A 19,010-nucleotide genomic window follows, 5' to 3' on the forward strand; every position below is an offset into this window, starting at 1 on the left:
GGTGGCCCTAGTGCCGTCTGACCGGTGTCCTTCTTAGACGAGGAGCTGAGGACACAGAGAAACGCCAGGGGCGTGCGGAGTGGGGAACCCCTGAGGGGAAGGCGCTGTTCAATCCAGGGATCAGACCTGAGGCTCCTGCACTGCCGGGCGGATTCCTCACCACTGAGCCACCTGGGAAACCCACAATGTGAGAATTACACCTTAATAAGTCTGTGATTTTAAAAAAAAAGCATAGTAGGGCACAGTGTGCCCCCGTTTGCTCCTAGAGAGCACGCATACAAACCCAAAGATGTGTCTCGCTGCGCATCTGGACGGACTCCAAGGAACTGATGACACTCTGGCGGGGGGCGGGGCAGGGGAGGTTAGGAGGGAGAGGGGGTCTTCTCACTGTAATCTATGAATACACTTGATTTTTTAAAATTGTGTTCCTGTATTTCCTACTCAATCAATGAGGATAAGTGTTTGGCAAAGCAGAGGAAGGGAAAAGGGGAGAACAGAGGGTTTCTTGAATGATAATACGTGGGTTGGGAAGATCCCCTGGAGAAGGAAATGGCAACCCACTTCAGTAATCTTGCCCGGGAAATCCCATGGACAGAGGAGCCCTACAGTCCGTGGGGTCGAAAAGAGTCGGACACGACTTAGTGACTGACACACGCATGCAATGAAGTCCTGCAGGAACCGTCTCCAGATAAAACAGGCTGAGGACTTTAAAAAGTAAAACCATCTCAAGCACTCCTAACGCCCCTAGCTGAAAGGTGACTTACTACATCTCTGCCGTATTTGCTCCGAGACTGTCCCTGCAAGGCGGCAGGTGGTCCTGGCAGGGCAGTGACTTAACACCATAGGCAGCATCCTCTGTCCCGGGAACCAGCGATGGGGGCTCCCTGACAGTCACGGAAATCCTGCCAGGTCACAAAAGAAGGTCCCTTGAAAACTAACTGCCTCTCACCAGTCCTTACCCCCAGGACCATAAAAGGGTGTTTGATTACAAAGCAGGTGGAAAAGCTTCAGAATGAAGGGTCAGGCATTCCACGGCGCGTTTCACTTCTCTGCAGAAGAACTGCTAGGTTCCATTGCGGGTGGTCTGCTCTCAGGGCAACTTACACCCCCTATAGCGAGCCGTTATACTCTAATACAAAACTTTTTGAGAAAGCAATGTCTCCACAAATGTACATAATTATGCCCATTTTATGGATAAGGAAGTCGAGGCTCAGGCAGGCTGACTTGGCTGGAGTCACAGTGGTAAGGCCGGATTCATACTTAAGATTCTCTCTGGAACCTCTGTTTTAATAAATTAGTGTATAATTGCTTTACAGTGTAGTGTTAACTTCTGCCACACAACAACTCCAATGTATGTGATGACCATACATACACACCCCGGCCTGCTTGAGCTTCCCTCCCACCTCCCCATCCCACCCCTCTGAGCTTTGGCCTCAGTTTTTCTCACTGTATCTTGCTGTCCAGATTGCCTTATCAAGGATAATGCTGGATGTCTCCTGCTCCGTAGACACACGGACGGGATTAGCCTGTGACGGCTGGTTTACCTACCGTCTTAGGCTATTTTGCGCCATAGTCTGAAAAACCACTATAGACTGGTGCTCACAAATGCAGCACTCTGCCCCGACGCCCGCAGTCACGCTCCTGTGGCCTATGAAATGCTTCCATTCCACCCCAGTGGTTACCAAAGTCTTAAGTCCTCCCAGAAAGATCTCAGAAGTTCAAGTTCCATCTAACTTAGGTCCAGGGGAGGTTTAAGTTTATGCAGAGGAGGCTCCTCTGCAGCTGTGACGGCATGAAATCAAACAAGTCATGTGCTTTCGAAATACGATCGTGGATCAGGCACAGGGTGGACTTTCCTGCCAGGCTCAGGCTGGGCCCTCGCGGCTCGCGGGGCCTTGCACCCACAGGCAAGAGGAGGGAGGCCGTCCCTCCAGCTCCCCTCAATTCTCCCAGGTTGTCACCGGAATCACCCTCCACAGTCCATTCTGAGCAAAGAGGCTCTTTCTAGCAGCACCTCCAAGCTCTCCCAGCCTCCACCTGTGACCCACTTCCACATTTCAGGGGGTTGTTACGGCAGCATCCCGCTTCTCCTTTCCAATGTCTTACTCCATTCAGGCTGCTAAAACCAAACACCATAGACTAGGAAGCTTATAAACAGAAATGCATTTCTCACAGTGCTTAAGGCCGGGAAATTCAAGGTCAAGGTGCTGGCAGACTGTGTCTGGTGAAAAGCCTGCTTCTCAGTTCATAGATGGCTGTCTTTTCACTAGCTCCTCACATGACGGGTGGTGAGAACGCTGCTGGGGACCTCTTTGATGAGGGCGCTGATCCCACTCACAGGTGCCCTGCGCTCACAACGTCATCACCTCCCAAAAGTCCCACCTCCTAATACCATCACACTGGAGGTTAGGGTCCAGCATAGGAATTTGTGGATACACAGACATTGGGTCTAGAACACCTAGGTATGGTGACAAAGAGTCTCTTGATGGTGGTAACGTCTGCTGGAGACTTGTGCCAATCAGAGACTGAAAAGTCAGAGGCCCACAGATCTGGTAACACCGCTCTGTCCACAACCTTCCACACAATCTATGTTCACTTCATTTGCTCCCTGCCCAGGACCGTCCATCAGCCCCACTTCCCTTCTGTTAATCCGAGAAACTTCTTCATGTCACTATTGGTTACGTAAGTCCACTTTGAAGCCTTATCATACTTTCCATATGGTTTTTCATTGTTAGTGACACAAGTTTGTTTGAGAAGTGACCAGCTAGAAAAAGTTGTTGTCAAAAATCAATTCTATTATTTCACTAATATTTTGTGGGTTATTACATCCAATAGTCACACTTGACACACCTACTTCCGATTTTCATGAAACGCTGTCTATGATTCACTCTTCTGCAGAAGCAAAGGAGCATTCTCCAACACTGTGTGAATTTCATGTTCACTTTCCCTATCAGAATCAATCACTAAGGTTTTTTGTCTTTTTCTTGTTCTAATATCCACATCATCTGAACAGGAACTATATTCTGAAGAACTATAGTCTTCTGAGACACTAATATATAGGTCACTCGGATAATCAGAGGAAGTAGCTGCATAAAATTCACAAAAAATAATCTCCTTTACTCAACATTTCACAATGCATCAGTTTTGAAATTTTTACATTTATAATATACACAAGTTTGGAGCAAAAACCTAATAGAGCAGAATGTGAGTGATAATGACAATCATAAGTTATATAATGAACCCTTGAACAGTTTTAAGCTCTAACAGGTTCATATGGTGATTTTAATTGTATCACTGTTTGAGAGCGTACTGATAGTCTCCAGTTAATAATGGTCAGTAACGTGTTAGAGAAACAACAGATGGGCTTTCACAGGACACGTGCCCATCATAGGAGCTCACAGGGAAGTTCAAGGGTGGAAAGTCAACCCAACCTAACCCACCATATTCCCTCTCCCAGAACTTGAAATGTGAGTGGAGACACCCAGGATTGCAAAGTGGAATTGTGAGAGAAGGACTAAAAAGTCCTATGGGAGTCACCATTCTCACCCTTGCTGAGACTTTTTCCTTGACTCTTACAAAAGCTACCCCTCTTTTGTAATTTAAGCAAGTCAGAAGGGATTTCTGTTGCTTGCATCCAACAGACTCCTGAATAATATAGAAAGCCATACTCTAGTGGTCAAGCAAACAGAAAAAGAAATCAATATATAATTACAAAATGTGACATGCAGTGACAGAAAGAAGATAAGCTTGGAGAGACTGACAGGGAGACCAGTTGCAGAGGGGGAGGTCAGGGAGAAGACACTTTGGGGAGACTATCCTTAAGCTGAAACCTTAAAGACGAAGTCAGCCGTTTGACAAGTGGAAGGGCACGCTGAGGGAAAGTGTGTGCAAGAGCTGCGAGCAGGGAGGCGAGCCCCAGGAGGGGTGGGCTGGGTGCAGAGAGATGAGGCTTATTCCCTGACTCGAGTCCAGAGCAGTTTTCTCTCTCTTGGTTAAAGTGAGTGCCCATAGTTTTTGCCTCTTGAAAATCAGCATACTACATCTTAGCATTCAGGTGTGTGTGCGTGTGCATTGTGTGTATTGGACCCACTCCCCAGTGGCTCAGCTGGTAAAGAATCCGTCTGCAATGTGGGAGACCTGGGTTTGATCCCCATGGTTGGGAAGATCCCCTGGAGAAGGGAAAGGCTACCCACTCCAGTATTCTGGCCTGGAGAAAAGTCAGTCCATGGGGTCTCAAAGAGTCGGACACAACTTGGCAACTTTCCCTTTCTCTCGGGAACAGGCAGCTTTATTCTCCATAGCATATGACTTTAGCACCTGCCTACAAGAACCTCTGCTGGACCAGGAGCTTGATTTCTTCATGCTTCACCTGGGTACAGCAGATCACAGAAGATGCGTCCAGGTTTGGCAGATCCTCTCCAGTCGGGCACATGGTGGATGTGCATGCGGTGGACGGTGGAGGAAGGTGGAGACGAACGCAGGTGTTGCCTGGAGAGCGCTGTCATGCCTGTGGCCTCTGCCCTCCCCACACCGCTCCAGTGACTGGAGGCGCACGCTGGTTACCCTCTGCTGCCCAACAGGTGCCCACAAGCCAAGCAGACCACCACAGTGCCCACTCACCCGCTGACGGGGCCGCAGGCCAGAAGCGGGCTGTGGTGTGGCCGTGTTTTGCTACGGATGTCACGAGGTCAAATCTGGGCACTAGCTGAGGCTCTGCTTCTCAGCTGGGCCTTGGGTCCCCTTCTAAGCGCCCTGCTTGTCAGCAGAACCCGTTTTCTCATGGCTGCGGGACCACGGTCCCCATTCTCCCACTTCCCTCCATCAGCAGCTCACAGGATGGACGTTTGCTTTCTTCTAAGCCAGCAGAGTATGTCTGAATGGCATCCCCTTCTGCTACCAATTGGAGAAGACGCTCTGCATTTAAAGAAGCCGGTGTGACTAGGTGAGGACCACAGGGACAGTCTCTCCGTCTTGACGCATTACTGACCGGAGATGTTTCAGTGTGTTTCCAGGCACTGAAACAACTAACATCGCCACGCAAGGTTGTTAGAGCTTAAAATCCAGCAAAGGTTCATCGTGCCGCTTAGGGTCGTTGTCACCATTCACGTTTTGTCGGTTAAGCTTTCGTTCCAACCATGTGCAGCTTCATGAAATTTTCAGTGAAGAATTTTTTTGGTGAATTTTACGCGGATACTTTCTCTGATGATCCGAGCCACATATATACTCGTGTCTCAGAAGATGATAGCTCTTCAGAATATAGTTGTGATTCAGATGCTGCTAAGTCACTTCAGTCGTGTCCGACTCTGTGCGACCCCATAGACGGAAGCCCACCAGGCTCCCCCGTCCCTGGGATTCTCCAGGCAAGAACACTGGAGTGGGTTGCCATTTCCTTCTCCAATGTGTGAAAGTGAAAAGTGAAAGTGAAGTCGCTCAGTCATGTCTGACTCTTAGCGACCCCATGGACTGCAGCCTACCAGGATCTTCCGTCCATGGGATTTTCTAGGCAAGAGTACTGGAGTGGCTTGTCATTGCCTTCTCCGTGATTCAGATGATGTGAATATTATACCAACAAAAAGACCAAAAAAAAAAATCCTTAGTGACTGGTTCTGACAGGGAAAGTAAAAATGAAACTCATGGTGCTGGAGATTGCACCTTAGCTTCTGCAGAAGACTGGATTGAAGACAACATTTCACAAAAATTAGCAGACTTCACAGTCATGTCAGGTGTTACTATTGAATGTAAGAACCTATAGAGTGTTAGGGAGATAACAGAGTTGAATTTTGGACAGTGAAAATAAGAATCTCCAGCCACAGGTGCTGGTTTCTGCAAAAATCCCCCGGTCAGTCACAAGTTAAAAATCAGCTGATTTGGACTTCCCTGGGGGTTCAGTGGTAAAGACTCTGCCTGTCAATACAGTAGACCCAGGTTCAATCTCTGATCCCAGAGGATCCCACATGATCCAGAGCACTGTGGAGCCTGTGCCTCGGAGCCTGTGCGCTACAACTACTGCAGCCTGAGCTCCTGGAGGCCCATGCTCTGCAATCAGCCACCATAATGAGAAGCCCACGCTCTGCAGCTGGAGAGCAGCCTCCCCTCACTCCAGCTAGAAAAAAGGCCACACAGCAATGAAGACCCAGCACAGCCAAATACACACATACTTCAAAAATAAAATCAACTGATTAGTTACTTCAATTACATCCACAATATCCCTGTGCCACGGAAAGTGACTCCAGGGGGTGGATACCGTGGCCATCCTAGGAGGCTGCCTGCCTCAGGATGCTGTTGCTGTTTGCCAGTTCCTGGAGTCACTGCACAGTGCCCTGATGGAAGAAGCCAGCCCCCATGAGTCTGCAGCTAAAAGTCCTCTCCTTCCCTCTCCCCCTACTTATGACTCATTGTATTAATAGTTTCCCGCAGCTGCTGTAACAAGTTGATCACAAACTTTGTGGCTTAACACAACAGACATGCACCTTCCTGCAGTTCTAGAGGCCAGATATCTGCACTCAAGGAGTCAGCACAGAGCCTCCTACAGAGGCTCCGTGGTCCAGGTGCTTCTTGGCTTGTGGCTGCATCACTCCAAGCTCTGCCTCTGTCTTCGCATCATTTCATCTCCCTGTGGGTCTGGGTCAGCACTCCTGGGTTTTTGCCTCTCTGTTATAAAGACATGTAGGGTCCACCTGGATAATGCAGGACAGTAGCTTTAAGATTTAACCCAATCACATCTTTAGCTGTACGGCTGGCCCTCTGTACGAGCGGGTTCTGCATCCGTGGGCAGATTAGGAATCAGAGGATACAGAAGGCGGGCTGTCCTGCTAAGGCATTTTGTATAAGGGGCTCGAGCATCAGCGGATTTTGAAAACCACACTGGGGGCGCAGAGCATCTTGGAACCAGTATCCCACGGATGCTGAGGGAGGGCTACAGAAGGCAGTTTTCACTTTTCTTTTTGCCACTTAGGGTGCTATTTGCAGGTTCTGGGGACTGGCACATGGACGTATCTTTAGGAGACCATTTTTCAACCCATTGCCTACATGCCTCCTTCCTGTGACCCGGGCACCAGGGGATTGTCAGATGGCAGGTATTTGTGACTTTTCACCAGTGACTCACTCTGAGACACTGAAAGTGAATTGTTCTTGTCTTTGACATGAAGAAACTAAAACATCCATTTAGTCCATATTCATGTCTACAATTTCCTGATCTTGTAGGCAGTTCCAAAGATGAGTCACCTCAGTTTCCAGAACTCTCTCCCTCTGGAGGCTGCTTGAATCTCCATCACACCCCGTGTGGACCAGATGGGAATCTGAGATCAAACATCTGCAAAGACCATGCAAGGTCTTCACCGGGTTCCTACACACCACGGTGGGGAGAGGCGGGACCTTAGGGCTGGTCCCTTCTGCTTTTGAGGGTCTTTTTGAAATGCAAAACCAGAGTGAGCTACAGGTTTCTCCTACCTTTTTTCCCCCTTTTGAAACTTTTCTGTCTCAACTGTGTATGATGGTTTAATAAAAAAGCTATTTCTTAAGAATAAAGAAATCCCTAAAATTCAAATGATTCATACAGATTACTTTTCAACTCATTTTACAATGTGTGATTTGTAAGTGCTCTTAAGATGTGATGATCTCTGGTTAAATCTGGGATCTGAATATCCTTATTACCACCTGGAAAGTGTCTGAAGCAGAACTCTAAGAATAATGAGAGAAATGAGTCCATGTTTATTAATCATCAGGTCCCACAAAAGGAACAAAGTCCCTTTGTAAAAGATCGTTGCAGGGAATTCTGAAAAGGACAGGACATTAAATGAAATGAGGGCAGGGTGGTCTTAGAAAAAAATATTCTCCCTCAATAAAACTGCCTGTTAATTCTCCTGACAGTATCGTTTTCAATGCATATTTCCATGCAGTCATTTTCAATGCATATTTATTTTTATTACAGACTTTAAAATATTGTTTGAGAAATATATCATACAAAAAGAGTGTCTATAATATATATGTACAGCTTAAGATTAATAATAAAATGAACATAAAGCTTTTTTTTTCAAAGCAGTCTGCTTAGAAAGGCTCAATATCACTGGGGTATGAAACACTTGACATTCTATTGTGGAAATGCCAACACACAAATTATACTTGTTCGTGTTTTATTGCTGTAGCTCTGTGTTTCCCCCGTATAATGCTGTGCAAACATTTTATCAGAAATGGTGGAGGGAAGAAATCCCCACTGTTAAGCACAGCCGAGTAAGTGAGTCGGTTGCCGAGATTACAGCTTCTGCAGTTGGATGGTTAGGTTGTTTTCTATATTCATCAAGGGGCGAGAATAACATATTTAGGGTGGTTATAAAGAAGCAGAGTGGAAGTTAAAAAGGCAATATGCCATAATCTTTTTGCCTCCCTGGTTTCTTCATATGAAGCCCACTGTGAAAATACTACACTGGCACAGCCCTCGGACAGGCTGAGATTTTAGCATGGTCCAGGAGCCACGGGATCTGATGCATCTGGACTGGGCGGGTCACACACGGAGGCCCCAGAGGGGGTTTGGTTACATCAGCCTTGGCTACTTTCTCACGCCTCCTGTCCCTGGGTTTCTTCCCCCATCGCGTGGACAGGATAATGAGATAAGCCTACCTTCGCTGTGAGGATCAAGCGAGTTAACGCCAAGTAAAGCCCCTGACGGCGGATGTGGGGCCTTGGTGAAAGCTGATTGGCTGTATTCACGCTAATGCGGAATCCCAAGCCAGCTCCTCCCCTGCCCCCCTGACTCCTCCGTTCCCTCCCCTGAACTCCAGCCTCAAACTTTCCCTTGACCGCTGACTTGACCGCTTTGTCCCTTTCCATCAACTGGCCAACGACACTCCCACCTCCTTGCCCTGTTGTCAACAAAAGCCTCCTCCTCCCTAGACCTGAATAGACATTTCTAAACATCACCTAGACATCTGAATAGACAGATGGCCACACATGACAAGATGTTCAACATCGCTAGTTATTAGTGAAATGAAAACCCAAACTTCAATGAGATGTCACCTCACACCAGTCAGAACGGCCATCATCAAAAAATTCACAAGCAACAAATGCTGGAGAGGGTGTGGAGAGAAGGGAACCCTCCTACCCTGTTGGTGGGAATGTAAATTTTTATGGCCACTTTGGAGAACAATATGGAGTTTCCTTTAAAAACTAAAAACAGAGCTACCACATGACCCCACAATCCCGCTTCTGGGCATATAACCAGAGAAAAACATAATTCCAAAGGATACATGCACCCGAGTGTTCATTGCAGCACTGTTTACAACAGCCAAGACATGCGAACTAGCTAAGAGTCCATCAACAGAAGAATGGATAAAGATGTGGTACGTGTATACAATGGAATATTACTCAGCCACTAAAAAGAATAAAACAGTGCCATTTGCAGCAACGTGGATGGACCTCGAGAGTGTCATAGTGAAAAAAAAAGTGAAGTCGCTCAGTCGTGACTCTTAGTGACCCAATGGATTGCAGCCTACCAGGCTCCTCCATCCATGGGATTTTCCAGGCAAGAGTACTGGAGTGGGGTGCCATTGCCTTCTCCCGAGAGTGTCATGCTGAGGGAAATAAGTCAGAGAGAGAAATAACCTAAGACATCCCCTGTATGTGGAATCTAAAAAGAAATGATACAAATGAACTTACAAAGCAGAGACTTGCAGACTTAGAAGACCAACTTATGGTTGCCAGGGGAGAAAGGATTAGTTAGGGAGTTTGGGAAGGTCATGGACATACCGCTAACTTCTCACACCTCCTGTCCCTGGGTTTCTCCCTCATCATGTGGGCAGGATAATGAGATAAATCTACCTTTGTTATGAGGGTAAAGTGAGTTAACACAAGTAAAGCCACTGATGGCGGATGGGGCCTTGGTAAGTGCTATATTCAAAATGGATAACCAATAAGGACCTACTGTATAGCACATGGAACTCTACTCAGTGTTATGTGTCAGCCTGCATGGGAGGGGACTTTGGGGAAAATGGATACACATATATGTGGAAAGAAACCAAAAAAAATGCCTCCTCCTCCCTTTGACAGTTACATCACCCGCCTTATTTCCTTGGCCTGTATCACTGTCTGAACTTAACATACTTATTTGTGTCCTTGCTAATGGTTTGTCCCCCACCAGTTTGTCCCAGTTTACCCAGGACTTACCCAGTTTGGTTTTTTTAAGTTTTGGGGTTTTTTTTTTCTTTAATGTGGACCATTTTTAAAGTGTTTATTGAATCTGTTACAATATCGCTGCTGTTTTTACGTCTTGGTTTTTTGGCCACAAGGCATGTGGAACCCCAGCTCCTCCGAGAAGGATCGAACCCACACGCCCTGCATCGGAAGGGGACGTCTTGACCACTGAACCACCAGGGGAGTCCCAAGCCTTGAGCAGTTTTAGCTGCAGATTCCACATCCGGGGACCGAGCCCCACATCCGGGGACGGAGCCCCACATCCGGGGACCGAGCCCCACATCCGGGGACCGAGCCCCACATCCGGGGACGGAGCCCCACATCCGGGATGCCCAGGGAGGGCAGGCACTGCTTCCCCCGGTTTTCCCATACTGAGCAGTGCCCGGCACACGCGCAGGCGGCCCCTTGGCGAGTCTTTGCCGGGTGAGTGAGGGAGTCGCTGAGCCCCCGGGTGAGGGAGCGGCAGAAGAGCGCCCTGATTCCAAAGCCTCCGGCTCCCCGCTTGGCGACGACAGGCCTGGAGTCCGGCTTCTGATCTCGCCACACACGCCGACCACAGCGCGTCCGTCCCCGAAGACGCTTAAGCTCTGAGACCACTGCCTGCCTCCTGGCAGCATCAAGGACGTCGACGCTCCTGGCTCCATAGCTCCTGAGACGCCTCCGAGGCCAGCAGCTGTTTTGCACCTGACATCAACACACGCAAGTGTCTGGAGGGCCTGGGCGATCCAGGCCAGGAGGAGGTTCTGGAAGCTGACGTGGCGTCGCGCGTCAGTTCCTCACGGCCGGAGAGGTCAGTGTCAGAGTCAGACGTGGCCCGCCGGACTCTGAACTATCCCCAGCCTCCGAGTTGAGATCCGGGGAGCGCTTGTGAAGAAGGACCGCTGACCCTCGAACAGCAACTTGAGCTGAGCAGGTCCACTGACAGCTGGATTTTTGTCACTAAATACGGTCCATGGCTGGTTCCTTTCGCAGATGTGGAAGCTCGCACACGCGCGTCAACTGTAAAATTATACCTGGATTGTCAGCTCTGAAGGGTCATTATTGCATTATTCAAGGGTCAACTGTATTCCCAAACAAGAACAAAAGAAGCTGTAAAGAACTGTCCTAAGGAGAAGAAAACAGAGGCTACTGGAAACTTAAAAATGAGTGCAGAGAATATTGCAAAATTGGGTTTCTCTCTCTATGATGATTAGGAAGCCGTTGCCTTTGGCTTTCTGGTTAGAGATGCAAATTCAGATGGAATTCATCCAGTATCTAAGGGAACTACGCTAGGATGACTTGGTAAATACCTCATCCAACTAGAAGCGAATACATATCTGCGTGACTATGACATTTGTACTTCGTTTTCTCCATCTATTAAGTCGCAATGGATATCTCTACCCAGACTTCCTCATGAAGATATTAGTTATCATGTGATGATCAGCCCGATCCTATGGGTTGAGTGAAACAGCCCTCTCTCAGGGAATGTGTTAAGTGGGTTGGGCCATTCCAGTTGAGCGAATAAATCAATTTCAGTTGACAGATTGGTTTCCTGCTGCTCCAAAAGTTTTTGCAACAGGGAGAATTTACTTTCTCTTTATCAACAGAGACAGTCAAAGCTCAGAGCTTACTTTCTTCTAAAGAAACAATCTAAAGAATCATGGTGACTAACATTGGTAAACATGAGATCCATCCTTTAACCTAGCAGGGTAAACTATTTTAGAATCCAGCCTTTCGGGACTTCTCTGGTGGTCCACTGGTTCAGAATCCCCCTTCCAAAGCAGGGGACACTGGTTCCATCCCTGGTAGGAGAATTAAGATCCCACATGCCTTGGGGAGATTGAGCCCTTGCCCTGCCAAAAATATTTTTTTTTAATTTAGCTACTTAATATGAGGGGAAGGTGTTAGGTGTTAGGCTGAGCATGGTGGGACAGAGACCCCAAATGCATCCGAAGTCCAGCGGGGGACACAAACCAGAGCGACTGCTCCTCTGAGGAAATGCTTCTGAGGCTTTGATTCCTTGTCTTGCATTAAAACCAGACTTCTCGCTCCTCTCCCTGCAAACCCCGTGCTTTGAGGTCACCCTCCCTTCTCCCCTTTGCTTGTCTTGGTGCCTAGACACTCCTGACCTCCCAGAGGCCATTCCTGAAGCCCAGCTCAAGGCTGTCTCCTCCACAAGGCCCCCCTCCAGGCATTCCCAGCTGAGGAGCATCTCTCCACACCCCCTCCTCCAGTGGTCGCTGCCACCATGCAGGTTCTTGAAGTCTCTTCTTGCATCATAGCATATTCATGGGTCTCCTTTCCTTCCAAAGAGCACTAGACCCCATGTCTCGTTAATTGTTGGACTGCCCGGAGCCTGACACAGGGAATGAGCACCCGTGAGGGTGCTGTAATTATTCGCTAGATTGAATCCCAAGTGGGAGAGCAGCTTGGAAATCTACAAGCCACCCGGCAGCAGGAGCCTGCGTCCAGAGGAAGCAGGACCCCGGTGCTGACAGCGGTCAGGGCAGGTTTCAGAGGTTAGGTCAGCCCTGGGCCTCAGATGAGTGGGCTGTGGTTCACAGCAGAACTATTCTGCCCCAAACACACGTGATCGACATCGTCTGCGTGATGTCATTCATCTAGAGATGCAGAATCTTCGCTGGCTAGGGTTCCTCTCGTGGGCATCCACCTTTGGGCTGGGCCTAGGCAAGCTTGGTGCCTGAGTCCTGCGGAGTGCTCAGACGCAGGGCCTGGGCCAGCTTTGTCTCAGGGGAAAGGGGAGCCCGGAATGAAAGCCAACAGCTCCACAGCGATGCATCTGATCACGAGAAATCACAGGCGGAAGAGCCTCCCATCTCCATGGAAAAACTGACACCTTTTCCAGCCAGCTGTGTGAGTGCAGGAGAGACGGGGAAATTTGTAATAATTTGCAAGTTTGCCCAGAGGATGGAGTTGTGTCATTTTTCCTGCAGCAGTCTGTGCTGCTTGCTGAGAGAGTGGAATTTCTCCCTGGGTTGAGCTGGCGATAACTCACGGACTGTGCAAAGACCGAGAACAGGGGCTTGTGCAAATCTGCTAAAGAGAGAGCCAAAAGCGGAGGTGGACGGAGTCCCTGGCTGCCTGCGGCAGCTCCTCCCTTACTTCCCCGGATCCCTTTCCTCTCTCTGCTTCACCCGGCCCCCTGACTTCACTGGCCGCCTGCCCTCTGGCCTGACCTCTTGACAGCCATCCTTGGGCAGTTCCTTCCTGGGCCCTGGACTGCAGCCTTGTCTTCCACACCCAGAGTGCCTTTCTTTGCAGGCACCTTGGAGACAAATGGGGCCATAACCTGGGAGATGCACCCCGAGCCCAGCAAAAGGGAGGCAGGTGCCACGTTGCTGAGAGGGGTGCTCTCTGCGTTTCCAACAGGCTCTGGAGCTAGGAAATCCAGAGCCCCCTGTGCACCCCCAAGTGTAAAGCGGTCAAATGATAAAGGTGGAAGAGACTCCCCCGGCCACCGGCACGCCTGTCCTTAACATTTCAGTCACCTTCTCTGACCCAGTCCTCCAGGTAGAGTGAATCTCAGAAGACTTAGCACCTGCCCTGTGAATAGACTTACTGCCTGATGCCGAGTCCAAGAGGTGATTTCTGCATCCATCTCTCTCACTCTCTAGCTCAGGCCCATTTTTTTTTTTTTACCATAATTTTACTTATTTACCTTTTTTTGGTTGTGATGGGTCTTTGTTGCCTTGCAGAGGCTTTTCTTTAGTTGTGGCAAGCAGGGGCTACTCCTGGTTGTGACGTGTGGTCTTCCCCCTGTGCTGGCTTCTCTTACTGTGGAGTATAGGTTCTGGGCCATGGCCTTCAGTAGTTGCGGTCTCTGGTCTCTAGAGCTCAAGCTCAACAGCTGTGATTCACGGGCTTAGTGGCCCCATGGCATGTGGGGTCTTCCTGGACCAGGAGTTGAATCCATGTCCCCTGCATTGGCAGGTGAATGCTTATACACTGGACCACCAGGGAAGTCCCCAGGTCCACGTTTACATGCAGGCGTTGTCTGTGTAGACCGACTCTTGCAAATCTGCCAGAATTGGGTTCCCAGGCAAAATACAGGAGGCCCAGTTAAATGTGTCATTTAAATAAATATTGAATCATTTTTGGTATAAGTCTTTCCCAAATACTGCCTGGGAGGTAGCTATACTTAAAAAAAGATTGGATGTTTATCTGAAATTTAAAATGATTTGGGCCCTGTGTCTTTCTTTGGTACCTCTGGTCGCCTTAGCCAAGCAGGCCTTGAGCCTCTCTCTGACTCTCAACCATGAGGCACCAGCTATGCATCTCAGCAGTGCCCATGTCTAAGGCCTGGTAGACCAGTTAGCTGAAACCACCAAACGGCTACTCAACCAATGATTTCAGAATTCAGTGCCTTAAAACAGCATTCCTTTCTCCTTGTGGATCTGTGGACCCAAGGGGGACTTCCCTGGTAGCTCAGACGGTAAAGTGTCTGCCTACAATGAGGGAGACCTGGGTTCGATCCCTGGGTCAGGAAGATCCCCTAGAGGAGAGAATGGCAGCCCACTCCAGTATTCTTGCCTGGAGAATCCCATGGACAGAGGAGCCTGATGGGCTACAGTCCATGGGGTCGCACAGAGTCGGGCCCATGGGGATCAGCTGCTCCAGGTGTCTCATTCCCTCCTCGAGACCCGTGAGCCAACCCAGGCAGGTCAGTGGAGGCTCCAGAGAGCAAAGCCAGAGACACAAGACCGTCAAGCCCTGGGTCACATCACAAGCTAACATTCTGTCAGTGACCTCAGGTCACATGACCAAACACACTCACAGGATAGGGAAATGTAAATGGTGTGGATCCAACAGAGGGTGAAGAGTTGGGCCAAACACTCTCTCCTATGAGAAGAGGCCCAGCGGGAAGGCATGCATGCCAAGTTGCTCAGTCGTGTCCAACTCTGTGCGACCCCATGTACTGTAGCCCACCAGGCTCCTCTGTCCCCGGGATTCTCCAGACAAGAATACTGGAGTGGGCTGCCATTCCCTCCTCCAGGGGATCTTCCCGACCTGGGGATCGAGCCCATGTCTCTTGTGTCTCTTGCATTGGCAGGCAGGTTCTTTGCCACTAGCGCCACCTGAGCTCTGACCCCACTTTGCCACTTAGCAGCCAGGAGACCTGGGAAAAGTCTCTCTGAACCACTGTTTCCTTATTCCTGAAATAGAGCTTTGGCAAAGGTTTAGAGTGACTTGACTAAGGGACCACTAAATGGTCACCATATCATTATGGTCTAGAACAGCAGTAATATAAGTACCACAGGCTAACCAATTGTGCCACTAGCCATTAAAAAGAATGAAATTATGCCATTGGCAGCAACATGGGTGGATCTGGAGATTATCATACTAAGTGAAGTAAGTCAGACAAGGGCAAATTTCACATGACCTCACTTATATGCCTGCCTGCCTGCTACCTGCCTGCTAAGTCACTTCAGTCGTGTCCGACTCTTGCGACCCCACAGATGGCAGCCCACCGGGCTCCCCCGTCCCTGAGATTCTCTAGGCAAGAACTCTGGAGTGGGGTGCCATTTCCTTCTCCAGTGCGTGAAAATGAAAAGTGAAAGTGAAGTCACTCAGTCGTGTCTGACCCTCAGCGACCCCATGGACTGCAGCCTTCCAGGCTCCTCCATCCATGGGATTTTCCAGGCAAGTGTACTGGAGTGGGGTGCCATTGCCTTCTCCCACTTAATATGCAGGATCTTAAAATGATACAAATGAGCTTATACACAAAACAGAAACAGAGTCACAGATGTAGAAAACAGACTTATGGTTACTAAAGGGGAAATGGGGGGAGGGATCGATTGGGAATTTGGAGTTAACATGCACACATTACTAAATATAATAATAAACAAGGACCTGCTGTATAGCACAGGGAGCTCTGCTCGGTATTCGATAAGAACCTAAATGGGAAAAGAATTTGAAAAAGAATAGATACATGTGTATGTATAACTGAACCATATTGCCGCACACCTGAAATTAACACAAGTCTGTAAATCAACCATACTCCAACATGAATATAAAGTAACAATTAAGAAGAAGAGAGCAGCGGTCTTCGAGGGAGGCCGTGGTGCAGCCGCGACTGCCAGGGTCCAGCTCCTAACGCCCGAACTGCTGATTCTCCCCGGGGCTTCCGGCGGGGTGTGCAGAGGACTGGGGAGCGGCTTCAGCAGTGCAGCGGGCAGGGCCCTGGGCCTGTTCTGAGCTGCCCCTTGGACTCTGAGCTCCACCCTGCAGCCTGCCCCCCACGGCAGGAACAGCAGATGGACAGGTTCGGCCCCTGCTGCAAGCCACCCCTCCCTGCGGCAAAGGCAAGGCTGAGGAGCTCTCAGCTGCAGCTGCCTCTGAAACCTCTAGTGAGGGGTCTGCTCTGAGGGGCTGACACCATCTCTGAGTTCTGGCTCAGGGCTCAACTCTAGTGCAGCTGAGTCTGTGGGGCCTTAGTTCCCCAACCAGGGATTGCGTCGAACCCACGCCCCCTGCAGTGGGAGCTCGGAATCTTTACCACTGAACTGCCAGGGAAGTCCCTGGACTTTTCTGCTTACCGGCTGTGCCTTGGAGAAGTGACCTAGTGCCTCCACTATAAAACAAGCATAGTCACAGAAGCTACCTTCTGGACAGCTCTTTGCAGGATTAAAAGCGGTAATACAGTGCAGTCCTGTTAAGGAGAAGGTCTGCCCCGTTGTATGCCCTCCATGAATGTTGGGCGGGGAGACCCTGTGAGGTCCTTGCTGTGATTGTCACTATCATTGGTATCACCTCCTAGACTTGTTTCACGGTTGGGACAGATTAACTTCTCTCCCTGAAGATTTGGTTCCTTTTAAGTTTCCTTCTGCTTCCTGCATATTGTCTTCTCTGAATCCCTTGTTTCTCTTTGCTCTCTCTTTGTCCCCTTCTGTCTGTGGTCTGGGTGTCTGTGTGCAGACTGGAAAGTGAGACAGGAAGGCGGTGAGGGGTGCCAGCCTTCAAAACAGTACCCAGCGACGGGCACCCCTGGCATTGGTGCCTCCTACTAGGTCCCTCCCAAAGTGACTAGAGCAGCCTGGGTCACCAACGTGATGCAGCAGAAATGATGCAGTGTGACTTCCAGGGCTAAGTCAGGAGAGACATGGCAGCTTGCTGTCTGGTACACTCACTGCCATGCTTGCTGTCTGGTACACTCACTGCCATGCTGTGCAGAGACTCGGGCAGCCCGTGGGAAGTCTGCGGAGAAGAGCCAAGGCCTCTTTCCAACAGATACCACGGAAGGGAGCTGTCTGCGAGGGGGCACCTCCAGCTCCCATCAGCAGTCTGACCTCATGAGCAAACTTCAGCCGGAACACACAGCTAAGCCCTTCCAGAATTCTTGGTGGCTAGGTAATAATCATCAACTTTTGTTCTAGGTCACTGCATCGCCAGGCAACTTATTACACGGCCAAACGTCACTAACCCAGAAAGGGTAGTTGGCTGACTGGGTAGAGGAGGTAATCTGGGTGTCCAACTGCTCACCAACTAAACTTTCAATCAACCATGGGGGTAGCCACACTCCGCACAGCAGGATTTAGAGGTCCTTGACCCTCAGATCCTGAGACTTTATAGAGTTCTGCCAAGCCAACATGCCCCTCGTTTGTAAGAAGTAGGTTTCAGTTTCCCAGTTCTGCAGAAGTAGTTATCATTTTTCCTTGTGCTTTTCCAAAATTTCATTGTCGTGGCTCATCTCTGCCATCTCCTCTCTTGTCTTCTTTGGCCTTGTGGGCTGTTTTTAATTTGCTGTCATTTAGCAGAGTGTGGGAGAGGGCAGAGTTCAGGTGCGTGTCCCATCTGCCACATTTGGTCCAAGTCAGAGGCAGTCTTCCAGCATCTGAAAACAGCCGTGGCTGCTGGAGGGCTCGGCTCGGCCCTTCCATCCTTGGAAGGTCGGTGCTGTGGGCAGGTAGAGCTGAGAAGGGCTTGGAAGGCCCAGCACACCTCCGAGTGCTGCAGGCAGGTGTGGCCTGGGGAAGGGGAGGAGGCGGAGGAGGCCTACCCCAGCCCTTGCAGGTGCAGGATGGTGAAAGGAAAGGCCTGGAAGATGGCAGGAATGAAGTCACGTAATCAGACATGGGTCCAAACTCAGAATGGAGGGCAGAGCCTGTGGAATGAGGGTTTTCATGGGACAATCCTCAGAGCAGCTCTGTCCTCAGGACACCTGATAGGAGGCCCGTGGCTTCAGACAGCATCATCCTCTCCTTGACAGAGATGAGGAAGAAACATCAGCTGTATGTGCTTTAAGGAGTATAATGTTCAGAAGGAGTGAGAGAGCAGACATCCTTGCCTTGTTCCTTTTCTTCAGTTCTTTTTTCAGCTGTGCTGGGTCTTCACTGCCGTGCCAAGGGCCCCTCTGGCTGCAGCGTTTTTATAGCTGTTTCTTTCAAGTTGAGGAAGTTCTCCTCTGTTGCTCATTTATTGAGAGTTTCATTGTGAATTTCGCCAAATGCTTTTTCTGTATCTTTTTGATCATGTTGATGTGATGGGTGACATTTACTGATTTTCTGTTGTTGAACCAGCCTTGGTTACCTGGGATAAGCTCCACTTTGTCATGGTATGTAATTCTTGGGTGCAATCGTTGATACAATTTACTAATATTTGTTGGGGATTTTTATGTCTGTGCATAAGAAACATTGATCTATAGTCTTCTTTTTCTCTGTCTTTGTCTGTTTTTGGAATTATGATAATATTGGCCTCCCAGAGTGAGTTAGTATTAACTCAAAGTATTACCTCTAATTTGATCTTCTGGAAAAAAATAGTAGAGAATTGTTATAATTTATTTTCTTATATGTTTGGTAGAAATCATCAGAGAACTATCTGGGCCTGAT

This window comes from Moschus berezovskii, chromosome 26, assembly GCF_049115385.1.
Source record: "Moschus berezovskii isolate FMDL1 chromosome 26, NW_MosBer_1.0, whole genome shotgun sequence".
NCBI lineage: Eukaryota > Metazoa > Chordata > Mammalia > Artiodactyla > Moschidae > Moschus > Moschus berezovskii.